Source organism: Camelus ferus, chromosome 4 (assembly GCF_009834535.1).
Source record: "Camelus ferus isolate YT-003-E chromosome 4, BCGSAC_Cfer_1.0, whole genome shotgun sequence".
Classification (NCBI taxonomy): domain Eukaryota; kingdom Metazoa; phylum Chordata; class Mammalia; order Artiodactyla; family Camelidae; genus Camelus; species Camelus ferus.
Genome location: NC_045699.1, coordinates 54,493,180 through 54,520,087, shown reverse-complemented (window position 1 = coordinate 54,520,087; position 26,908 = coordinate 54,493,180). Strand labels below are relative to the sequence as shown.

The 26,908-nt window shown below is 43.5% G+C and overlaps 1 protein-coding gene and 1 long non-coding RNA gene across 7 annotated transcripts in view; both read right to left on the bottom strand.

Moving 5' to 3' along the window:
- Positions 1-26,908, bottom strand: part of PALM2AKAP2 (PALM2 and AKAP2 fusion) — a 425,013-nt gene that overhangs the window by 76,245 nt on the left and 321,860 nt on the right. The gene's annotated exons all lie outside the window — the stretch shown is intronic.
- LOC116663221 lies at positions 1,242-26,836 on the bottom strand. The gene is made up of 2 exons (XR_004319398.1): positions 26,668-26,836; positions 1,242-4,740 (listed from the first exon to the last, which is right to left on the bottom strand). It is a non-coding gene; the product is annotated as an uncharacterized LOC116663221 (long non-coding RNA).

Here is a 26,908-nt window from a genome sequence, read left to right as displayed (position 1 = left end):
CAGTAGTGTCAGAGGGCAAATGAGATATCTTTCTAATTAAAACAAAGGTTGTCTAAATCCCCAAGGAGAGTTTTTATTAAAAATTACCCTCAATGCAAGAGAATGAAAATCTAATAACAACCTGATATATAAGAAATACTAAGAATATGTGAGAATTTTTTTTCATATACACTTGGAGATAAGAGCTCTTTTTCCAATCTGCCTTATTTTTTTAATCGAAGTATAGCTGATTACAATGTTGTGTTAGTTTCCAGTGTACAGCAAAGTGATTGAATTGTACATGTATATCTGCTTTTAATGTCATTTCAGAATGACATGGTACAAAAACAAAATGACGTTAAAACTTCGTAGGGGCTAAACACACTATGATCATTTTTTAAACTACAGGAATATTTAACCGTAAAAAATTTCTCCATAGGGAAATACAGACTAATAGAAGACATTCTCATGTATTTAGCAAGCAGTGACTAATTACCTACTAAGTGTCAGGCCTAAGCTACTGGTGCATTTCTCACTGCGTCCAAAAATTCAAAAGAAGGTTCTTGTGTGGCCAAAGTAATGAAATGCACATGGCCTGCCACCTCCACCAGGAATGCACAGACTATCTAAATCAGGGGTTGGTGAAGACAGCCCAGGCCGGAGCCAAATCTAATTGTCACCTAATTCTTGTAAATACAGTTTTGCTGGAATATGGCCACGCCCATTCATTTACATATGGTCTAAGGCAGTTTTCAAGTTCCAACAGCAAAGCAGAGTAATTGCAACACAGACCATATGGCCACAAAACCTAAAATATTTACTGTCTGCTCTTTACAGAAAATGTTTGCTGATGCCTGGTCTCTATCAAGACATATCTGCAGAAAAACCCTGGGGCTGACTCAGCATTTGCCCAAACAGCTTTGGACTCCCAGAAAAAGAGTTATGAAACAGGCAGCAGATCTTGGGAACAAGAGCCCTGACCTGCAAGTCACAGGATGGAGATGAACGCCCCGCCTCACCCTTTCTACAGGCGACTCAGCCTTGGGGTTCACAGCTCCTCTCTGAGCCTGGGGTTTCCCATCTGTCAAATGGGAGAACTAACACCTGGCTTGCCTACCTCACAAGATGTGAAAGGGATTTTGCCACTGCGAAGCACAGCCTTCAAGAGAATGGGCTGTCACAAGAATCACGAAAGCGAACACTGAATTTGGGCTTAAGAGTTTCACGCTGGGAGTTTTCTATGTGTTTTTTTTTTTTTTTTAATCTCATCTAGTCCTCACAGCTGCCCTATTAGATGGGACTTTACAGATAAAGGAACCAAGGCTCAGAGAGGTTAAGGGATTTATCCAGTGTCACACAGCAAGTAAGTGGTAAGCTGAGACTCAAAGCCACGAATCACTCTGGAGCTTCTGCTATCAACTACCAAGAGCACCAGTTTCCAAAACTGCCCCACTGAGTGCTCTCCACCAAATCTATCCACTTCATTGAACAAAGGCCCACTGGCATCATCTCTGAGACAAGTGCTGGGCCTGGCCTGGCACTGGGGTGGCACAGTCTATGTGACAGCCTCCCTCCAGGGGCTAGATGTTAAGAATTGCCCATAAAATCACCATGAAAGCTTTGTCTATATAGGCTGGGAAAGGGAGTCCCAAGCAAAGATACATTACCTCGGCAGGTGCCAGAAGCAATTTAAAAATAATAAGCAACCCAGAACTGGCTTGCCTACACAACTCGAAGGCAGCCGTGGCAAGCCTCCACGGTGAGTCTGTCTTCTCTATACTTCTAAACGTTATGCATGCATAACCCGGGACCCTGCATTTTTACCTAACACAGCACATCTAACAAAAATATTAGCGGAAACTTAAAAACAGTGACAATATCGAATATATTCCATAGGTCTTTTTGTGTGAGGGGAAGGTAAGCTTTTTTAAAATTTTTATTTATTTATTTTCTTTTAGAGGAGGTACTGGGGATTGAAACCAGGACCTCATGCACACTAAGCATGTGCTCTACCACTGAGCTGTACCCTCCCCCTACAGGTCTTTATTTCCTATTTCTGGGTTTCGAAAATGGAGGTTCATTTGGCAACTTGGGAGATTTCACGATTGTCATTTTCATCCTTCTGAAAGCAGTTGAGAAATATGTTTCAGGAGTCTTCAGCCTCGTGCCAGTTTACCCCCTATTTTCATTTCCAAGATCCTATTAGACGAACATATTCAGGGATGCTTCCAAAAACGTAAGTATAAGGCTGTTCACTGCAATATTATTTACAAAGGCAAACATGTGGAGGCCACCAAACCGCCCAACATAAGCCGTTATCTAAGTAAATTTCAATGGAGTATTTTACAGCTAGTACGACCACGTGCAGAAACCAGACTCATCTACATGGAGGGACGTTGTCTGTACTCTTCACGATGGTCAATGTCAAGAAAAGGGCTGAAGAACTTTTCCAGATGAGAAGAGGCTAAGGAGACATGACATCTAAATGATCCTGCACTGGGTGGGCCCCAGTTTAGAGGGTAAAAGTAAATTGCTATAGAGGGCATTTTGGAGAAAATTGGCAATATATGAAAATGAAGTTTATATTAAATATTAGTACTGTATCAATGTCAAATTTCCTGAATTTTAAAACTTTCTTGTGACGATATAATAATATAAAAGGGCATGATATCTGCAGCTTATTTTTCATGGTTCAGAAAAGATTGTATTTAAATTATATATAAAGTATGTATAATATACATACATTACATATAGACTCATATACATACATGAATATGAAGAGAGAGAGAGAAAGCAACTGTGGGAAATGTTAACAGCCGGTGAAAGCAAACACAAAAATTCTTTGTACTATTTTTGCAACTCTTTTCTGAGTTTAAAATTATGTTAAAATGAAAAGCTTAAAAAAGTCTGAAATTTTATGAATGGGAAAATGTTTGTGCCAAAATGAATAAAAACATTCGGATACAAAACTTAGTTCTGTTATATTTTTTGTATTTACTATTTTTTGAATTTATAGTAAAAACTATATATTCAGCATGAGGTCTCAAGAATGGGGACAGTTTAAAGTATGTATCGGAAAGGAACGAGCCCAAATGGTACCAAGTGGCATGTCGTTTTTGAGTGGTGAGATTCTATTTGAACTTTCTGTTTGTTTTTATACTTTATGTGTATCTACAGTTTTTACAGTAGTATTTTCATAATTAGGAAAAATTAAATATTATAGGCAAACTATTCCCTTATATAAATCACATAAACATCTGATTCAGTCTTCAAACACTTCTATGTGGTAGCTTAATACTTCATGTCAGAGGAATTTGAAGATAAGGCGTCTAAACCCTAAACAGATTAAATCCTGTTTACAGCAGCAATATCACATTGGTAAATTTCACAACATATTTGAAATTACTTTCCACTCAAATCTCAGAAGAGCAGGTGCAGACTACAGGACTGGTGCATGAAAAAGCTGGCACTCCAAGCCTCAGCTAGAATTTTCTCAAGATCGTCGACCTGACAGCAGAAATAAGTGTCTCCGTATCAAAGAGGATATCCTTTTAATTCATCTCTTACAACAATGTCCATTACCTTAAGATGTTATTAGAATGTATATGTGTATAATTTTTTTCTAAACCATTGGAGTCAGTTGCAAACACAAGGCTCATTATTCCTAATACTTCAGTGTACATTTCCTAAAAATAAGGACATTTTCCTACTGAGCTACAGTACAGCCTCAAAATCACGCAATTAACATTAACAATCCTACCAACTAAACTACAGACCTCATTCAAATTTCAACTGTTGTCCCAACGGTGTTATTATCAACAAAATGTTTTGATCCAAGGTCTCGTGCGGCATTTAGTTCTCATCAATTTGGAGCACTTTCTTGGTCTTCCATGACCTGGACACTTAAAAATTACAAATCAGTTATCTTGCTGAATGCTCTTCAACTTTCGGGTATTTGACATTTTCTCACGGTTAGATCCAAGTTATGAGTTTTTGTAGGAATACAGATGCTGTATTTTTCTCTTGTTCATCTCATTAGATGGTGTTCAGTGTCCATTTGTCCAATTACAGATGGTGTTAACTTTGAATATGTGACTAGGATGGTGTCTGCCAGGTTCCTCCACTGTAAATTTACTCTGTTCCCTTTGCAATTAATACGTATTTGATGGAGAGATACATGAAGCTATATAAACATCTTGATGGAACGATAAAAGTTAAAAATTTTATACCAAGTAGCAATCAATTCAGCCTCCACAAAAAACACATCTTCATCATACATTTGCTCGTTACAATTAAGAAATAGAGTGCTCTAAATTTTTTTCTTTTAGAACTTGCACAGACAAAAGACTTTTGAGGGAATTTTCCATATAGAAGTGATGACATCTGGATGTGCAACCTTTAGTTCCTGGAGAAACGGTGAAAACTTACTATTATTTGGCCTCTAGTTAGATCCTTGGAGCTGGCATCTAAAATACATTCTTGACTCATCATCTGAACTTTCTTGTTTGTTCTTTTTAACAAAAGTCTTTTAACTGAGATAAGACAACAAGCAGGCTAACCATGGCCTGAGTCTGTGGATCACAAAGTAGGTCCTTGTAGAATATTCTGTCACACACCCGTGTCAGCCATGGCAATTCTCAGGCCGGGTCACGAGGCTTGCTTCAAATGTCCCACTTGAAAAGGTTTCCAGGAACTCCCATGGGAGAATAACCTGTAGTCTTTTTACTTCAGCATTTTCACCCCCCAAAGCTTTGTGTTTATCTGAAAACACAAGACCAGAAATGACTCACTCTTGCTCAGAACAGAGTATCTGTCATTAAGATGGATTTGTGGATAGAAGCTTCAGGGCTTTACAAAAAAGGCTCATTCTGTGCTTTAAAATTTATGAGGAGGTTATTACAAGAATAATGCAGAATTTATTGTAATTTTCCTTTCTTGTACCTGGCAGGCATGGTGGTCAAAACCTTTCCTAAGGCACTACTTCACAGTTTGGGTTTGTTGCTGTGTGAATTCTTGAGCCTAAAAATAAACGGTGATGCATTTCTACTCTTCCTCCTGGCCTCAGAGTTCCATTTTCTAATAAAATGTTCTCTTGAGTGCATCAAACTGGAGTTGACACACAAACTTAAGCAAGGAAGGAGAGGAGAAAGCCAGCTGGGTGAGCCCAAGAAATAGGGTCATTTGGGGTGTCAACCAAAAAGGAATTGGGGCAGAACTCAGGAGACAGGGGAAGTGAATTGAGTAGCCAGAGAAGTGAGAGCAGAGTGCAGAGAAGAGAGGCAATGAGTCACGGAGAAGTCTAACAGCTGGCTGCTCTTAGATGTAGGTTACCCGGGCAGGCTGGCCGCATTTGAAGGGCAAGAATCACATGGAGAAATTACGTCTTCTGGGTGGTTCCTATACCTCTAGAAGGTTTAAGCTATATAAACACTGCTCCCCAAACAAGACATGACTCTTGCACCTAAGGATGACAGTGCCCTGACTCCAAATCTCTCTCAACCAATGTGCTCTTCATCCTCATCCCCATCCCCTCCTTCAAACCCTCAGTGCCGTTCTCAGACCCTGGAGGACACAGGACAGACAAGCCATTTTTCTGAGTTCCACCTTCAGTTCTTCTTCCTTTTCCACACATGACATCACAGGCAAAGTCTATCATCTGCATGATTCTAGAAAGATTCAAGCTTAGCAGCAGGCAGTTTTGGAGACCGCTGATCAATCAGAGGCTGCCCCATTCTGCTTGGGCACCTGCCAGGCGAGCCATGGTGCTGGTCCAGAGTGAGCCCACCATCCCAAGCCATCCCCACATGGCTGCAGGATATCTTAAGAGGCTACTTTTTGCCCTCCTGGTCCAAACTCAGCCCTCCTTCATCCTTCAAACATGGGCAGAAAGCACAATGTTGCAATGAGCCCTGCTTGGGCGCTGGCAGCCTGGTCCACGGCTGGACACCCCATCCTGTTTCTCTCATGTACCACCCTGGCTGATGAGTTACTGTTTATGAGAAGCAGAATTCACTTGGTAAATTCCCAGAGCATAAGGTAAGTGTCAGATCTTGAAAGGCTGCCGTGGAATCCTGCCCTCAGAGGAGAAAAAGACAAAAGGAGGAAGGATGGGAAGGGAGCCCAGGAGGCGTCACGTGAAAGGTCAGGGAAGAATAAACGTACTTCTTCCTTGTTGTCCCCACTGCCCTCAAAGGCCCTCAGTGGCCTTGGACCATTGCACCCGCCTCCAAATCCATTCTCTAGCGGCCACCTGGGAAATCTAAGTGAACTTTTTCAAAAGTTTGATTGTTCCAGGGGAGGATATAGCTCAGTGGTAAAATGCATGCTTAGCGTGCACAAGGTCCTGGGTTCAATCCCTAGTACCTCTGTTAAAAAATAAATAAATAAAAATAAACCTAATTGCCTTCCCCCGAACAAAAAAAAAGTTTGAATGTTCCTATCTTAGATCTGATTTCTTAATAGGGCATCTAAATACACAGTGCCTGATCCTTTCACATCTCAGTATTACCAACAGTTCCTGCCACACTGCAAGGGGTGGAATTTATTCTTCAAATTTTCCTATTTCTTCTCTTTCCTTTCTTTATCTAGATTACAGGCCTACTAAGATGCTAGTAATAAAGCTGTGCAGACAAGTAAAACTGACGACCCATCTGCAGCTGCAGTGAAACAAGATACATCTCAAACTTGTACGCAGAGTGGTGTACCTTACCGCCAGGCACACGAAGTTAAGTTTTACATAAATGTCAGCTTCCTTTTCCTTAATCAAAAGACAACAAACAAAAAGGCTTAGCCTCTCACTTTGGGGAGTAGACGACTGGGTTGAATCTTATGGAAAATGATGAAGATTTAGGATTTTCTCATTTTTCTTTTCTACTTCTTTTTCCCTCCCCCCATTCCCCCACCATGTCAGTGATTTGTTTTATAATGAAACATGGTTAAAGTTTATTTTACAAACAGGCTTAAGCAATACATTTCCCTGGATGTAGTGTTACACTGGTTCAGAGGAAAAAAAAATTTTTTTAAGAATTCTTATTTATTTTTTTCCCTTAACAGAGGCACTGGGGATTGAATCCGGGACCTCATGCATGCCAAGCATGGGCTCTACCATTGAGTTATACCCCCAACCCCATCCCCCTGCTGAGAAAATTTTTGAGAAGAAAAAAAATTGGAGAATCCAACAAAATGAATTAATATGAACTAATGATCTCACCCTTCGCTGTTTTCTTAACACCCACGGTCTGCACTATCTATAAATACATGATGCTGAGAAAAATCACAAATAACCGTATTTTTTACTTAGAATGAACTTACAGATCTTGTATATTTTTAAATGAGGCATATGAAGCCCGAGGCAAAACACTTAGTTAATAACACAGTGATGTCCAAAACACAGGTATCCCAAAAATCAGTCCCAGATGAAATAATTACTCAGTAACACTGCTTTAGTCTAAGCGAATTTTACAGTGTTAGCCAAAATTTAACCAACAAGAAACTGTAACAATGTTATCCTGCAAGTGAGGCAGGGCAGTTATCACCCAGAAAAGTTGCTAACCTAAAAATAACTGATCTTCAGTGAAAGAAAACCGGAAGGAGGGGTTACATGTGGACCCGTCTTTTGGGGTCTCACAGACCCCAAAAGCCAAGGGTCAGAAGCCTTTTTTTCAGCACTACGGCCTGGAGTTATCTACGTTAGTTCAGGCAGCTAAACATGTATTTAGTGGAATACAGAACTTAAATAATCCCACTTAGTCTACTAAATTTTGAAATCTATTCTATGCCACTCGCCAGTTTAAGTATCACCTTGACCAAGTTACTCAGTGGCACTTGTCTTGCTTGGTGCTTCTGATCTGTACAAATGAGAGGACTGAACTATTGGATTGATTAGGTCCTTGTTCAATTTCTTAAATTTGAACGGTAATCACAGACATAATACATTTTTTGTTTTCAAAAAAAATGATTTAAAAAAATTACCGTCATTCTTTGGAAGCTGTCCAACCAACACAAAAATTTAAAGGCGAAAGAGAAAGTCTTTCTAGACTGTCCCTTCTCCTCTAACTGGTGGTCTGTGTCCATCTGGAGTTTTACCAGATCCAAGTGTGGGCCGTTAAGCCACTCACCTAGCCTGTCTGAGACTCAGTTTCTTGGTGTGCAGGATAGGACAGGGTGGTGTCAGCTCAGCCTCCTCCCAGGGGAAGATGCACGTATTAACGTACGTGAAAGTGTTTCCACAGCAGGTCATGCGCAAGGTTTTAGTAAGGCTTTGCTGGAAGTCATGACCACGGGCTTCCCCCCTGGAATCTGCCAGGATACCCATCATGGGGGAACACCTGCTAACCCTCTTCCTCCCCAGGGTCTCCCCATTCATAAGCAAGCAGCCTCCCTCAATGACTCAGAGCAATAAAGGCTGGGCATCCTTGAGCTAATCAAATGACACTAGAAAAATGGAAATAGCCCCCAGATGATTCAACCAGAATAAAAATTTGTATAAAACCATCTCTGAATCATGCTCGCATCACTCCTGGTAACTCAGACCTGGGGGGAACCGGTGGGGTGAGGGACCCCTGGGAGTCACTTGGATGCAGCTCTAGCTCTGTCTCACTTGTCCCCACAAAGACACAGGTTCTGCGAGGCCGATGGACTGTTTGGAAGCTGTCATTTCCTCAGTGCCTCCCAGTCATCCTACGGCTTTAGACTTAAGTCAGTAAGAAAACACACACATCATTTAATCTTGGAGGGACCCACAAAATTTAATCTTGGTTGTAGTAGCTTACAACCCAAGAACACACTTGATGAAAACAGCCGGAGGTTCTGTGCCACTAAGAAGAATATGGAAGGGTTTAAATGACCACTTTATAAGCCACTTTTTAATAGACAGTGGACTTAACATACTAAACATGCACCTGTCTCATGATCAAAGGATATTTTCCTTCTGTTCCTGGGACAAACAAAAGTTTTGAAGTCAACTAAGAGGCAAACACAAATAATAATTAGTATCTGTAGTTTTCAAAATACTTTTTAAATGTCAACTTATTTGATCCTGAATGGTCCAGGGTGGGAAATTTAGATCTATTAAAAATGATGTTATTGAAAATTTGCCAGCCACTTTGGATTTGTGACTGCAGTTAATCCTTGACAGGGACAGCTAATCATAGGTATTATGAGCCCCATTTTGCAGTTTACAAAACCAAGGCTTTGGAGGGTAGACTAACTTGATCAGGTTGTTCTGAACTCCCCCAACCTCTAGGCTGTTTTCCCTACAACCAAGCCCTCTTAGAGAGTGTAACCTTTGATTTTATGAGTCTGTGGATTACTCTATGGCTTTAGAAAATACCACATTTTGCAAATTAGGTCAAGCTGCCACTGAAAAATGTCAGTTTCCTTCCTACATGCTTGTTCTTGTTTCTGTACTATAAGATCCCTCCTTGGTGGGCAGTCCTACACTCTGTCAACCAAGGACTAATTACTTCTGGTGCCCAGAGGTGAAGCAACCAAGAGAGGGGTTCCTCTCTTTTAAGAGAGCTCTAATCCTGCCCTCACTGGAGGACACCCCAGGCCCCCCACTGGAGCGGCTGAGGCTGAGACTCCCACATCATTTCATTATTAGTGTAATGTGTTATCAAGCCCACAATACCCTGCAGTAACTGCACCACCGCCCAGAGCCCTTATTTTCACACTACTCAGCTGCCCCCTTGGAAGGGGACAGGACAGGCGTCTGATCAGGAAAACAGGAAAAGAATAAAATTTGCCAAGTAAAATCTGCGGAGACTTTGTCCTATTTAACCAACCCATCATGAAAGTTTATTTGAGTAAATTATACAACCCCCCAAAGGATTACACATTCCATGAAATTCTATCTGCCCCAAGTTCTGCTGATACTCAAACTTATGGTATTACGAGGAAAAAAAAAAAAAGGTTTGGAACAGAAACAAATATGAAGCTAAACCCAACCTGGGAAACTCTCACTTGCTAAATCCTCCCTTGCTAAAAGCCACAGAAGTATTTCAACCACTGCTGCCTTATCATTTCTCAAGAGATTTTGGCAAAAAGAAGTGTCTCAGAATTTAAATAGAGAAAATCAATCTCCAAGTTTTGTTTTCCCTTTTAATAACAAATAGAAAAACAAACCTAAAGGCAGCCCAGCACTCCTTTACCCACCCCCAGTGGATTGAGCAATGGTCAACATAAATTCTTGATCAGAAAAGCTGACTCAATGCCTTGTAAGAGCCTTTAATGAAAAAGGATATGAAAAGGAATACATACATGTATAACTGAATCACTGTGCTGTACACCAGAAATTAACACAACATTGTAAACCGACTATACATCAATTAAAATAATAGATAAATAACAGTGCCCTACTGAATAGCACAGGGAACTATATTCAATATCTTGAAATAAAGTATAATGGAAAAGAATATGAAAAAGATTATATATAGAGAGATATATATAACTGAATCACTATGCTGTAACCAGAAATTAACACAATGTAAACCAACTGTACGTCAATAAAAATAAAATAATTTAAAAAAACGTTAAAAAAAAAACCAAAAACCACCTCATTGAAAGATGGCACCAGAACAATAAGAGAGGTGTAAAAAGAACTCGAGGAGGAGTGGAAGAAGCCGGGGCACCTTGAGTTCCTCTAGGCAAAGCTCTCAGGTCTGCAAATTTAAGTACAAACTATTCAGCTTTAACCAGCCTTTGCGGGGAAGCCTTCACTAATACTAGCAAACAAAAATACAAGGCAGAATGGCAAGGCAAGTTGAGACCTTGGTATGTATTTTTTCCCTCTCTCACAATACTAGCTTACAGCTTAGCAACAGCTAGGGTGGAGGAGGAAATTCCTGTGTTCACACCCACCCCCCCTCAAATGCCTTATTTTTTTTTTTTATGCTAAGAGAAATCCATTGTTGGGGCAAGGGAGACTCAGATGTTGTTTTCTCCTAAGTAATAATGGATTCAATTGCCTTGAAGTCAATGGACTCCTGGGTAGGAAATACCAAGGGGACAAACAGGAACGGAGTAAGTAATACACCAGCCAGATGATGTGTCTTGGACCCACACGCGTGGATACCTTGGGGCACCTTTGAATTAGAAAACATTTCATTCAGCAAAACTATCAACTTTACTTTAAAAAGTTTCCCTTTTTTTTTTCTTAACTAAGGTGAGGTTGATTTATAATGTTGTGTTAGTTTCTGGTGTACAGCATAGTGATTCAGTTATACATATATATATATTCTTTTCATATTCTTTCTCATTATGGGTTATTACAAGATATTGAATATAGTTCCCTGGGCTGTACAGTAGGACTTGTTTTATCTAGTTTAGATACAGTAGTTTGTATCTGCTAATCCCAAACTCCTAATTTATCCCTCTCCCCGAAAAATTCTCTTAATGATGACTAGAAAAAAATGAGAGTATTTTAATATTTGCGATGAAAATAATCTAAATATGAAATCTTTAATTGAGGGGACAGCCATGATGGCACTATCTCCATAAGCAATGCCATTAGAACTACGTTACCAAGAGATGAAATCTGGCCTCCCTCTCGGTCTAGTGGGGCTCAGAGTTAAAGTTAAAGTTAACTCCCCCGCCAGTTAGATGAAGGTTATCTACTAACAGTCATTCTCCTTCCTCATTCTACATCCTCCCATGGATGAGAAAGCCAGGCCACATTCACTTTTATTATCAATTATCTGATAAAAATAGCTTACTCTTATTCAACAACCTGAGAATCTCCAAAATCGATTCCCATGCTCACTGAAACTGCCATAATCCTAAAGGGAGGTAACCAGAAAAGACAGAATAGGAACCACAAGTATTTGTAAAATTGTGGCAAGTGCAGATACTAATGTTTACAGTCGTGTTAAGAGAACAAGAACAATATATTAAAAATAACTGACTGACAGTTTGTGGGTAACAGGCGGCTTCCTCTCTATGCTAGCCTTGAATGCTAACCACATGCCAGGCTCTCTGTTAAACTCTTTATCCATGTTTTCTCATTTAATCCTCCCAACAACTCCCTGGGGAAAGTACTGTTATCCCCATTTTACAGATGAGGAAATTGAAGTTTACAAAGATTCAGTAATTCACTCAAAGTGACATGGAAACTAAGGGACAAAGCCAGGGACAAAGCCTAGGACTGCAGCTCGGGCCACCTACCTCTGGAATCCACACGTGTGGGTACACTCTCTCTAAGCCACCCATTCTGCAGATGTACATCCACTTGTGACACGTCCTGAACGGATGTCTCAGCTTTTACGCTGTGATTTACTTTTTCCTGTATTTGCACTTTGGCACTTGCTGGAGAAGTGAACTCCTTGCAGGAAGGGGCTGGGGAATTTTTTTGGTCTCCTGAGGACTTCGCAGAGGGATGGCGCCTCTCAAAAACAAGGGTGAGATGAAAGGTTTCCCAAGTGTTCATTGACGGAGGAATGGATAAACAAAATGTGGTTTAGACGTACTGCGGAATATTATTCACCAATATTAAAAAGGAAGGAAATTCTAACACCTGCTCCAGCATGGAGGAAACTTGAGGACATTATGCTAAGTGAAACAGCCCACTGACAAAAGGAGAAATACTGTGTAATTCTATTTAGATGAGTTACCTAGAGTAGTCGGACTAATAGAGATAGAAAGTAGACAGTGGTTGCCAGGGGCTAGAAGGGGAGAAGAGAATGAGGAGTCAGTGTTTAACGGGTAAAGTGTTTCAAGTCTGCAAGATGAAAAATTTCTATGGCTGGATGGGTGGTGACGATATCACAACCATGTGAATGCGCTTAATGCCCCAGAAAATGGTGAAGATAGTAAACTTTATGTGATGTGTATTTCACCACAATTAAAATTAAAAACCAACAAACAAGGGGAAGAACTAGGAGCTCCCATCACAGAAATGCTTCTGCATGCTGGTCGGGGCTGGCAGGCAGGAGGGACCCTGCTGTCCCGGGTGTCAGGGAGGTGGCCCTCCGCCTGAAGTCACCCTGCTGGTGTCCCACGGGTCACCCTGGGAGCATGCCCTTTCTGACAGCCGGGGATGCACAAGGAAAGAGCCAACTCCAAGAAAGTGTGTCTCGGAGACCTGGACAGGCACCTCTTCCTCTTTCAGAGGCTGGGCCAGCGCAGGGCCCAGACGTGCTGTGCTCCGGCCACTGGAAGGCAAGTCCTGGCATCCATCATTTCCCTCATCATGGAGCCACTTCGGGAAAAGAATGGGGGGGAGAGGTGGTTTCCACCTTGGATAGGTGACAAGCCAGAGTTAATCTGCAACGGAAACAATACTGAGAAATGTGACACCTTGGGATTCCTTTGATGACAGAGGTGTGGTAGTTACGGAGCAGCCCTCATCCCAGGGCCAGAGAGGGACCTAGACAGTAGGAAAACACAGCTCAACTTCGCACCCATCTCTTCAAATCACAGCCCTGTGGCCTCTGACTGAGGGCACCACTAACCATCCCAGGGAGGGCCCCTCCCACTGAGTACTCTCCAAGGGACTGGACCACGTGGACCCTCCGACACTCTCAGAGCCAATTCACCACTGGGTGTTTAGGGCCCACCGTCTACAAGACCTCGGCTGGGCTCAGAGGTCAGACAAGAACCTGCAGAACCTTCCTCGAAGGAAGTGAACACATCCAATCACTAGAGATTCAAGTCTACTTTCCTCCTTTGGCTTCCAAAAGATAGTTTTTCATAAACTTTTTTTTTTTTTTTTTTGATGGTGACATTCATTTTTTATTTCTTTTTAAAAAATTTTTTGGAGGGGTAATTAGATTTATTTAGTTATTTTTTTTAGTGGAGGTACTGGGGATTGAATCCAGGACTTTATGCTTGCTAGTCACCTACTCTACCACTGAGCTATACCCTCCCCTCATTTTTTATTTCTGTCATTTGAATTTCTCTCCGGACCATTTTTAATGAAAGTCGAAGTTGGTACAAATGAAATAAAATTCTGTGTTGATGACTATGCTTTGTTATAGCAAAATATACAGACGTAAAATTTACCATTTTAACCATTTGTAAGTGTACATACAGTTCAGTGGCATTAAGTACCTTCACGTTGTTGTGCTACGGTTACCACCATCCCTCCAGAGAACTCTTTTCATTTTTGCAAAACTGAAACAGTACCCATTGAACACTTACTCCCCATTTCTCCAGCCCCTGGCAACTGCCACTCTACTGCATAAGTATTTCTGAGACCTTAATAGATGTCTTCTCCTCTTACTTTCTCTCCTCCTTCCTCCTCCTCAGGCAGGCAGCCAAGAGGATGCTTGCTTGGGAGATCTGATGTGAAGGAGTCAAGGTTCTTCCTGGATTTTGTAAAAATCTCAGCCATTGACAAGTTATGCAAAGTGTTCTAGACAGGGTCCTTCCTCCCTCCCCCAAGAGTGGTTTGCTCTGTTCCCTGGGAGCTCCTAGTGGAACTGGCAAGACTTCAGAGAGAACAGACTCCAGCCTCCAGGCTCCCAGTCTTGCCAAGGATTCTGGGCTCCATCCCATGCCTTCATGGGCCACTCGAGAGCCTCAAACTTGTCCACGTGGACAGAGACAATCAAAAAAAAAAAAAAAAAAAAAAGACAAACGAACTTATTTACAAAACCGAAACTGACTCAGAGACATAGAAAAAAAACAAACTTGTGGTTACCAAGGGGGGAAGGGATAAATTGGGAGTGCGAGATTTGCAGATACTAATACGTATAAAATAGATAAACAACAAGTTTATACTGTGTACTGAATATAGGGAACTATATTCAATATCTCATAGTAACTTATGGTGAAAAGGAATATGAAAACAAATACATGTATTTTCATGTATGACTGAAGCATTGTGCTGTACACCAGACATTGACACAACATTGTAAACTGACTATACTTCAATCAAAATTTAAAAATTAAAAAAAATCTAGATTATAATAACATAATTGGTGATTTTGCCAAAATGAAGACAAAAATAAATTTTATAAAATAAATATACAACAGTTATTAAAATTTTTTTTAATTAAAAAAAAAAGCAATGTAGACTTGTGACTAGAAACCACAGCTAAAACCAGTGTAGACAGGTGTCTGGATGGCCCCTTTTCCACAATCTAGCACCATCTAAAACCTTAGACTTTGGATGCATCACAAGGTGGGTGTTTTCCAAAAATATCTGAGGTTAAATTTTTTGTGAGCTGGACAGGCTAAATGAAGGCTTGGAGAGAAAATTAATTTACGTAAGTTGTAAGATGCTATGTTTTCTGCAAGCCTTTGCTTATGGACTGAGACTCAGCTGCAGCAGAAGGAGATGGTAGGCTTAGTCTGTCTTAAGCACTAAGAAGGCAGAAGGATGGTGAGCAAGAAGGGATTGTCTATAAAAACCAGACTACCAGGATTCAAATCCTGGCCATGCCACTAGATATGTACCCTTGTCCTAAAAACACTGAGCCTCAGTTTCTTCATCTGTAACAAAAATTGATAATAATGGTATCTTCCCAACAAGATGTTATGAAGGGTCAAAGATGGCAGTACATATATGGCACTTGAAAGAGGGCCTCACTTTCAATAAATATTCGTTATCAGAAACAGCTAAAATCCACTTTAATCTCAGAGTATCTGTTCTTATGGAAGATTAAACTCACTGAAGAAATATGAACATTTTAGCTTTTTCAAAGCCATGCTCTTTTGAAAGAAGCTTCATCACAATGTGTGGATGAAAATGTGCCCAGGTTAAAGGTTCAAGGTTGTAGTCCATTGTACACATATTGTCTTATTTCTTCCTCTAGGCATGCAAACTCTGCCCTTGGTTTGGATCCATTCTTCACAAAGCTCCAATCATTGTTACTCTGTATTTGTCCAAGTATTTGCAGTAGTCAATTGTGTCAGGATTCTTACCAGCATTTTTCCAGGCCAATTTTGAAAGGCACAATTTGTGGCAAAAAAGAGTTTAGTGGATCTTGCAAAAGATGGCAACCTGTTAACAAGTCCAAGAAGACACTTGGGGAGTTCATAAGATGTGAGAGTGCACTTACAGGGTGTGGGCTGCAGACAGGAGTGGTGTCTCTGGGGACAACGGCCTCTACGATCTCCTTCCTCTCATTTATACACTTTTAAGACTGATTATATAGTGGGTGAGGGTAGAGCTCAGTTGTAGAGCACATGCCTAGCATCCATGAGGTCCTGGGTTCAACCCCCAGAACCTCCATTAAAAATAAATAAACCTAACTACCTACCCCCCAAAACAAACAAAAGCAAAAAAAAAAAAAAAAAATTAAGGCATAACTGTTTCTAATACTGATTTCCCAAATTATTTTCTCAAAACAATGACTAGGAATCGACTTCCAAGTGTCAAATCTCCCCTTTCTGTGACATAGCTGATAATCCTCCACCGTATCTGATCTTTTGTTCTGTGACTTCCACTATTCCCCAGAACTCCCCATTTCCAATTTAAAGCCCTCCAGAGCAGATCAGCTGATCTGCTGGAAAAACACAGGCTTCCCAGCCCCGGGAAGATTCATTCCTCTCTGGCCAGAAGCCCAGCACTCCGGCTTCGTCTGCCCTGGCCTCTGGGTCCAAATGCTGGTGCTGGATGTTCTGCAGGGCCCGCCAGTCACTCCCCACAGCCCCACCTTTCATCTGCAAGGGATCATGAAAGTTATGAAAAGAAGGTACACAGAAGTTGCAAAGAGGTTTTCTTCCTCCGTGGAATGCCTCGGTTATAAATCTAGTTTGGGTCCAAAACTTGTTGAGAACAATCTACTTCACTGATAATGTTCATTAAAAAGCACACGAACATGACTGCAGTGAAAGAAAGCTGGAAAACACACTGGAACCAAGAAAGAGGACTCGACGAAAAGCAAGCTTAATCAGAGTAAAACAAGAAAGTAGGTAGAGATGTGTGTAGCCATTCTGAAGAAGATGAATGATGGGGGTTCCTTATTGGATAGAATTTTTTTTTAAGTTGAAGTATAGTTGATTTACAATGTTGTGTTAGTTTCTGGTGTACAGCATAGTGATGCAGTATTTATATATATGTATATTCCTTTTCATATACTTTTCCATTATAGGTTAAATGAGATATTGAATATAGTTCCCTGTGCTACACAGTAGGACCTTGTTTATCTGTTTTGTATGTAGTAGTCTGTATCTGCTAATTCTGGATACAATTTCCATTCGAAACTTTTTTCCCCTTTCATATACATTGGACACGCTGGTTTCACTTCCCAGTCATGATTCAGGTTGATTTTCAGCTCACGAATGGAAGACAGGAAGAAAAGGAGGGCGGGAGGCAGAGAGGGGAAGGTGAGAGAGTTCTAGACGTTCTGGGCCAGAATCTAGAGACAGAGGGAAGGGGGAGGGCGAGAGGATAGGAAAGGTGGTGGGTGGGGACAAGGCTTTGCCTCCCTTCACCCATCCTCTATGCAGTCCCTTTCCTCCCCAGCCTCCAGGTGGCGCAGCTGACCCAATGCAGCTTGCTTAGCGGCTGAGGGAGAGGACTAGAGGCCTGGATAAGTCTGGGAAGTAAAACAGAAACAAAAGGCAATGTCGCCAGGCGGGACATGGAGGGAGGGGAAGTGACCCCCGGGGAGGGGGCGGAGCATGTGCTCAGAAACATTTCCACTGCGTCTTGGGTACCAGAGCCACTCAAAATTCTAATGGAAATCTATCACGCTGCAATTTAAGCTCTTTTACTCTCTTTAAGTCCCAGTAAAGGGAATCATATTTGCATAGCAAAATGCAATCAGTGTCATCTCATTTAAGCTATGCTTGCTAGAGAGTTGCATGCATCTGAAGCTACGGAAACACATCCACAGGAGGTGAATTCTGGATATGGACAACTAGATGGAGGTTTCTCAGCATCAGCACCGTGGACATTTTGGGCAGGATCATTCTTTGTTGCCGCAGGAGGAGGGCTGTCCAGAGCACTGTAAGAAGTTTAGCTGCACCCACTAGATTCTAGCTGTACCCCCCACCCCCACCCCCACCCCAATAGACCAATCCCTCACCTCAGTCTGCTGAGCGCAGTCCCGAGGCTTGGCTAGTGTTCTCAGCCAGACCTTCCTCCTCCAAGTCCGGGGTAGCAGAGCTTCTCACCCTGCAATGTGCATACAAATCCCTGGGGGTTTGTTAAAAAATGCAGATTCCCATTCAGCAGATCTGGGATGGGGTTTAGGATTCTCTAGTTATAACCAGCTCTTGGGTGATGCTAACGCTACAAGTGCCCAGACCACACTGAGCACCGAGGCCCCGGAGCCCTGCATTAGGAACAACAGAGAGCTGTGTAGCAAAAGTGGCTGACATTGAGTAGCTGGGGGAATCCTTGGCTGGTCATAGGACCTCCCAGTGCATCTTCAGTTGAAACATGGTGATGATTGCAAGGGTTAAGGAAGACAGTGGAGATAAAGCAACCCGTGTGGCATCTGGGGCTCAGAAAATGTTAATTCCCTCCCACTCTTTCCTCTTTGCTCCTCCCAGCACCATGCCTAGAAACTTCAAGGTCAAGGCGTCCCTGGGGATTACAGGGAATTCCCTAGAAGAAGAAAACTTGACTCCATTCTGAGTGGCGGTTGAAAAGGGAGGGATTTCTTCCCTTTCCTTTCCTCTGTCTTCTCCTCTCTGCTGGTTACATGGTAACATCTGTCATCCTTTGGAAGCTGTGAATTGTTTTGGTAATGAGGCATACGATGCAAAGGGTATTTTAAAACAATGTACACATTGTGATTTCATGCAAAAGCAATGCCTCCCACTCTCCAGGCCCATCTCTGTGCTGCACTGAACACCTATTTAAACTTTTCTCGAAAGGAAAAATGATCTCAAACGGGAATCATCGCAAATGCTTTGGATGGGATCTCAATTTCCAATATTGTTGGTTCACATTCCTCCCCAAAGGAATGAATCCTACTCGTCTGAAATTGTGTCAGGGGAGAATCCTTCTGATCCTTTGCAAGGATAAAATGTCCTAATGCAAAATACTAATTTGCCAGGCTAAATATAGCCTTAGGGTCACACAGCACCTGGCCCATGGACCTTGACTTTAACACACACACAAAGAGAGCTTGTGAATTCAGGGTTGTGAAGTACTTGATTTTTCTAGAATATTAACTAAGATTTATTGCTTTGGGAAAAAGTCACCCCCTCAACTCCCACCCACCCCCCGCCACATGAAACGGGGCTCAACAATGATGTCTTTCTCCATTTGTAGGCTGTATCAAAAAAAAATTCCGTGAGGCACCACTCCAAACAAAGTAAGTTTCTGCATTGTTCCACTGTGCAAATGACATCATGAGACTAGAAGCCAAAGACAGGCAGGGGCACAGGGAGAGGGGCTGAAGGCCGTCAGTTAATGGATAGTGGGGTTTGCTTCCTCACACCTACAACAACGTGTCACCCAGGTGCGGGGCTTGGGTGGCCCGGGCGTCTGCATTTGCAGCTGGTGGCCTGGGTGAGTAGAAAAGTAGGTAGGTGTCCCTCCCTCACCCACTTCTGGAGTCTGCAGGGCTGGTCTCTAGTTGAGGAAGCACCAGCTCAGTCCTAGCCCCACACGATCATCACTAACATCCTGGGAAAAGTCATGGGGATGGACAAGACGGCCACCTAAGGAACCCCGCTCTCTTCGCAGACTTTGGCGTGGTGTGGGGGCCAGTTCCATGCACATACACTCCTTCTAAACCAACAAGAGAAAAAAACCTTGGAAGTCCTTGCAAAATTCTGCGCTAAACCTCACCCACCGAGGGAACTCTATGGCCTGGGGGGTAACTTTCAGTCCAGCCCTCTTTGAAAACCCAGGAAAAACCGCTCTAGCATCACTCTCCACCCTTACTCTGCACAGTAATAATCCTTTGCAAGGCTCCCTCACTAGAGCACGTGCAAAGCAATAAAATCCATCCTTAGGTAGTTCAAACGGCGGTTAATAGTACTGGACCAACAATGACACATTGACTGGGTTGCTCCCTGGACAGCAGGTAAGGAGTTGAGGCGCTCCACAGGGCTGCAAGCTCAAGTAGAATCCAAAGACCTGCTGATGGAACTCCAGGAAGGCCATCATCACCCGGCACTGGCATCACCAGCAGAAAGGGTTCAGAAGGCAGTATCCAGGCTCCTCCCACAGGGGTGATGCTGACAGTCTGTACAATATGGACACTGTCTGTCCCTCTATGGACCCTATGGACATCGGGGTGATGGCTCACATGTCCAGATATGCTGCCCAAGTCAATAGGCAAACTCCTAGGAAGCTGGTCTCCTGTGGGGCTGAGGCTCTTAAACAGAGTCTACACACTGGAGAGTCACCGGCCCAGAGCTGGACAGTCCCCACTCCGGAGATGTTTTGAGGGGAACTTCCCTTCAGCAGACAGTGACTAAAAAGAAAACTTCATAGGGGTATCGCAGACTCGATTAGCTGTTGCAATGTTCTGCTTTTTAAACCATGTTGTTGTGAATCCCCAACTGCTTTTTTCTAACCGACTCACTTCCTTAAACGTACAGGCTCATCCGGGTCCAGGCGCTGGGCGCTGGCTGGCACCGCGAATTTGGTAGAGAGGTTTGGACCAAGGGCGGAGGTTATCTTTTATATGTGTTTGGTGAAAAGAATGATTTATGCTTAAGAATTAACCCCCCCCCCAAAAAAAAGAAAAAGAATTAACTCAAAATAATGTTTCTGGTGTGTCCACCTCCCCCTGGTGTTATGTAATTACCCATCCAACCGGCCAACTCTGCTGCAGATCCAAAAAAAGACAAATGATAAAGACAAAAAGGACAGGATTCTCTAGGCTTCTTAGGCTCTTCTGAAAACCTTTCTTATTTCCACTGTCATTGCAAATCCTGACTTACTATCTTAATCCACGTTCCTGTCTTATGACAGAGTAACCTCGTTAGAGTTGACAAGGAATCTTGCAGTAGTTTCTGAAGAAGAGTCGCACCGACAGCTACCCCACTGCCGGGCACCAGGATTAGGGCCCTGAAAATTTGGGTCCATTCTGCTATCGAGAAGCAATTTCTGACCTACTTGAAGCATCACGAGGGAGCAAGTCAAGAAGGCTGGAAGCCTCAACACAATAGTGCCAGTGCTTGGGGTGGTGGGGAGAGAAGGATGCCAGACTGCCCACGTCAAAAGGAGGAGGCTGTGGGGTGGGCATGGAGGTCAGGCTTGAGAACCTCCATGCCCAAAGCCCCTCGATCTGATCAGTGTAAACGATGAACAACCTATCTGCCACACAACTGCTGGAATTTTCAAAATTAACGTTAAGAATTGTGTACTTTCTTGCATCTGCCATAAAGATGAAAAAAGACTTTGGTTCATTTAAGAAAACAACCCGACAAATGAACATAAATACAAAACATAAACAGACTCATAGACATAGAATACAAACTTATGGTTGCCAGGGGGGAGTGGCATGGGAAGGGACAGACTGGGAGTTCAAAATTTGTAGATACTGACAGGCATATGTAGAATAGATAAACAAGATTAAACTGTATAGCACAGGGAAATACATACAAGATCTCGTGGTAGCTCACAGTGAAAAAGAATGCGACGATGAATATATGTGTGTTCAAGTATAACTGAAAATTGTGCTCTACACTGGAAATTGACACAACGTTGCAAACTGACTATAACTCAATAAATGGAAAAAAAAAAGAAAACAACCCATTTGGGGAGGAATACGTGTGCAAAGTGCTTCATATACATCTCATTTAATCCAAGTTTTGAAGTTAGGAGGTTTTGGTATCCCCGTTTTTATAAATGAGGGAACTAAGATTCAGGGGTTTTTTTTGTTTGCTTGTTTTTTTTGTTTTTTGTTTTTTTTTTGGTTTTCTCGTTTGTCTTTTTTTTTTCTTTTTTGGAGAAGGAAGACAATTCAATGTTTCACCCAGATCAGCGGTACATAAAATTAAAGAACAGCTCTAATCAGCAAACAGGTACTTCATGATAGCATCCAAAAAGAAAGAGTTGGTGAGGGACAGTTCAGAAGTGCTTCCCCAAAAGGTGGATGGTTCTTTAGAAAGTTTCAGGTCGCAAGCCTTGCAGGAAACACTGACGTCCAATACACTGATTCTCAGCCCAGGAAACATGGGTCTTCCAGGTTCCACGTGGCCGCGTTGGCCCGACAATCATGTATCTGTGCCGTAACTAAGAGGATTCTTTGGACTGGACAGGGCGCAGGTCGGGGCTGTACACCATCAGTCAGAGTGGATGACATGTTCCACATCTTCTAGCCAAGGCACTAATGAGTTCGGGCCCTCCATGGCTCCGGACAGCTCGGGCGTTAGTTATAGCACCTGTAGCTTTGACTCTGCTCACCCCATCTGGTCCAACCAAGTATCAAACCAACCACAAAGCCTCTGCCCAGACCTCAGAAAAGGGAGACTCAAAGGACAGTGACACCCCACCAAGTTCTACAGCTCTCCCCTCTTCCCTGGCACTCACACCACAACTCCCTTAACTCGGACGAGTATCCTCCAAGACAAACCCACCAACCAACAAACCCAACCGCTCCCACTTGAAGGAAGTTCCATTACCTCATCCCCGTCCCCATCCTCTGCCTGAACATAGAAGCCCACATCATTCTACCTCAAAGGGCATCTTCTCCAGTCAAATGGCCCATGTGGTCATTCTGAGACTCCCACCAAGGTGACAAATGCCAGCCACATGTCCCTTAATCCTACCAAACGTGTCCCACCAAGGCTTGATAGCACCCGTGCTTCTAGATTTGAGAGAGGAGTACCAAAGGGGAAGAGGATCCTCTCAGTCCTTCCCTCCACACACGCAGTCGGTCCTCTTCTGCACCTCCTCAGTCTCAGAATTCACTTCAAAAGGAAAAAAGAACCTCTCGCTGAACCGCAAAGAAAGCGCATCCTGTTTTATCGTAGGAAGAAGGAAAGGTCTTGAGTAACTCATTTTTCTGACACTCCGTGTTCAGAGACTGAGGCAAAGAACAGAAACTACATGTGTATCAGGATTTTTGTTTTCTCAGGAGCCAGCCTCCAGAGTCTGTCCTGGACTAGGCTCTGCGATCACACGTCCACGTGCCTATAGATCATAATTCCTCTCTCTGCTAACACCACGCTGACGCTACAAAGTCCAGAATGGTCGATAGAAAGACAACAGCATAGGCACCTGGGTAAACTCACTAAAGCAAGTTGCAGTCAAAGCACGGTAGTCATTTATTACATCTTAGAAACACTTTCATCAACAACAGGTGAAACAAATTTTTTTTTTTTAAGATTTAGGATTAAATAAACTTCATTTCCCGGATTAGAGCACTCCATTTTTAAGCATTCTAATCAGTCAAGTACTACTTAACACACAAACTCTATAACTTTCTTTTTGAGCAAAATACAGGTGTTCCCCACTATCCAAAAGCAGGCCACTCCTATGAAACTTTTGGTAAACAGCAAAGAGTTTCCCCACTTCATGCTACAGCAGGCACTTTACTTTTACAAAAGACCTACAATAGTACGGTAATTACTTTTCCATAAAGGTGAAAATCTTCTTCGGATTTCTTTCGGTTAGCAAAAAATATAGGTCTTTTGTAAAAGCCAAGTGGCAGTAACGTGAACTTTCAGAAAGCAGGGGATATCTGTAAGTGGATTTTCCAGTTCGAATAGAGATGATTTCAACTTTTCTATAACGCATGCCTGGAAAAGTGTTTGAAGGGCGTATGTCCAAAACATAACAGTAGTCTCATGAATTCTTAGAAGGTGATTATCTAACAAAGATATTTCTCTCTCTCTCCAACTATCTCCCATGATGGTTCACGGAGGCACTGTCTGTCTCCCTCAGGCCCGAGCCACCCACAGGGCTCCTAGCCGAGGCTGGTACCCTTGCAAGTTCCTGAAGGTTAAGGTTTGTTTTTTTTTCTTTTAGCATCACAGAAAATCTGCCTCTGGGTGTCAGTAAAAAGAAAATGATGCAATTTTCCAGTAAAACTTACTAAATTTGTTGACCCTGATTAGTGTATGAATCAATTACTTAGTTTCCAATAGCTCCCACGGGATCCCTGACAAATAACCTAAGCAAATGATGACTCCCATGTGTTTCAAGATCGAAGGACTGCCGTTCCAGAGGCTAATTCAGGAGAGATCAGACCAGTGTAAAGAAACGTATAAAATTAAAAAATGGAACTGATGCCATCCCCCTGGTTTTCAGAAGTCCATTTTCAACATGCTCCTGTTTTTCATTAAAATCCCTCAACACAACCTCCATCCAAATTCAATTTCATCTTTGTTTGAAACATTTCTCATTACCCTAAAAAGCAGAGACTTGAGATGACACCCTTGATAGAAATCTGGGACATGAGTGCTTTAAAAGTCCACCAAATCTAGGAAGATGGGATCTTAGACACTAATTATAATAATAAACTAGAAAATTCGCAGTGTTATCATTTTGGGAAGTAACATTTAATGTGTAATTTCTATAGTAAAATATGGAAAGGTTTAGAAATAAAACAACCAGTGGGTCATTTCCCCCCTCACTTGATAATAAATTTAAGACAACCTGTTTCAGTTTATTAGCCAGAGATTCTGAGGCAAGTGAGTCAGAATGAGCCACTTCTGAAAGTGAAATAAATTCTGACAGCACTACCCTGAACTCTGCAGGCAGGAAGCTGTGCCAACTGCCATGCCAGAACTATGAGATAATGGGTATTTCAAAATGTTCGTCCCATCTCAAAGCCCAGCCATCCGTCTCACACTAGCATCTCGGCATCCCAGAGAGAAGCCAAAACGAACTAACGAACTCCACTGCCAGAGAAACATCTCAACACTTAACTGCATAGTCTGTTAGGTAAGGAATCTGGAGACCCACATCCTGTTACTTTCGTTTCTCCTGGCTCCTAACTAATTTTATTGATGCAGCTCAAAATAACTGGAGGACCCACAAGACCATGGTGTGCCCACTCAAAGGAGAAGATGCCCTTGAAGCAAAGAGCCTTTGTCAAAACTGGGGAGAGGAGAGCTGGCAGCAGACAGCCATTTAGAAGGTGTTTTAGGGCGGCTTTTAATTCTTAAAAGGCTTTATGTTTAAAGAAACAGTAAACTCCTTACTAAATATACCTCATTTCTAAACATGTTACTCTGAAATTTTATTGATCAAAGTTGGGGAGGCTGCCAAAAGGAGGAGAGTGTTTTAACTAAATCGGGAACATTTCCAGGAAGAAAAGTGTGAGGCTTAAATGAACTCTCTTTAATTAGAACAAAGCCAAGGAAACAACTATCCTGGGATTAGGCGGTGAGTGGTGGGTTTGTACTAATTCAGCCTCCAGGTACCTGTGACAGCGTGATAAGACAGAAGGGCGCTTCCTCTGAGAAGTTGTCTGCAGACTCAAGAGGTGTACTGTACAGAGAGATGTACATAGTGGTACAGGAGTGAGTGTGCGTATGTATAGTCCTTTCTAAATAAAGTACATTGGTGGGGGGAGTATTGGAAGTTTGTCCAAATTAATGTGCCGCACTCAAAACTGCTACAGGGAAGGGTACGGATTTGCCAGTCTTGATCCAAACACAGCCTATCAGAGCCAACCCACTTCTACCCTCCGCAGGAAGCTGGCTTTACGGGGTCTGGAGAAATAATCCATCGTTTCTCGCAACAAGTCACCTCCCTCCCAGACGCCCCCTGTTTGCGGACTGGGGAGAGATCCCCAGGGCTGGCCGTCTCGCATCCGAGCAGGGAAGCTCAGACACCCGCTGGCGGGTCCCGCTTGCCGCCTCGCTCGCCACCGCCCGCAGCTGCCGCTTCGCCCTCCGCCCTCAACCGCCACCAGCGCCACCGCTCTCCGGCCCGCCCCGCCTCCCTCCGAGGGCTCCCAGGCTGCCTGCTCTCCCGGACTTCGATTCAGTCCCCTGCCCTCCACTGTGTTTCTCTAGAATTTCTCAGGGCCGCTAGGATCTCCTAGCTCCTATCCCGGGAGGCGCACCACCTCCTCCGCGATTTGCCCAGCGCTCACCACCACGATCCGCGTCTCGACCCCCCAAAGTGTCCCCGCAAAGGAGCCAAAGGGACATGACCTTCGGCTTTATTCAGGATAAAACACCAGATCCTAATAGCTGGTCCCAGCCTCAGGCCAAACTTCCAGGATCAGCTCCGACCCGGACTCCCCGCCCTCCGCGCAGAAAGGCTGTTCAGTCCTCCGGTAGCATCACCCGAGTTCAGCTCCCGGGACCCCATTCCGAAAGGGCTCCGGCTGGTCGGGGACCCTGCCTTTCTCCGCCTCAGTCTCCCTGCAAAGCTCCTAACTTCCGAAAACGCGCCCAGCGCTGCCATCTGAAGAGTCAGGACCCGCGCCTTCCTCTCGAGCTGGAACCCGCGGCTCCATCCACCGCTGCTCCAGGGTCTGGAGAGGCGGCTACAGCCCTTTGATTTTTCTCTGCTTTTTCTGTCCAGCCCCGCTCAGTGAGTGTGTGTTGGCGGAGGAGGGGGGTATGCATAAGTTTATTTTTTAAGCATATACAAGTGAACAAGTATTGTATAAAGCAGCCAAAGGCTGGCCCTCCCCCAAACCTAGGAATTCAAAGCCACATGGTCACAGCCCTTTCCAGCCAGGCCCCCTCCCCGCACATGCTCCACTAGCCATAAAAAGCCCTTTAAAGTTCGCGGTGCATCTGAGGGCTCCCCAGATCACCAATTCATCCCAGGCCACCTCTTCCCCGCGCCCGAGGCCCCAACCCCAGGAAGGTGCCCCGGGGACTTGGTATCGGGGGCCGCCGCACCCCAGCTTGGACACCCACCTCTGGGTGATGGATCCCGGGGGCGCGGCCTCTGGCTTCGCTCCAGCACGGCGCGGCCACAGCCTCCTCCTCGGGGCGTCCGGGAGACTCCGCGGAAAGGCTTTCGGCAGCCCCTGGCTGGGGCTAGCGCATCTGCGGAGAGCCGCGGCCGCCGGGCGCGCTCGAGGGCTGGGAGCGCCGCCCCTTCCCCGCCCCCTTCCCGGCGCCTGGGGCCACGGTCCGCCCCTCGGCTTCCACATCC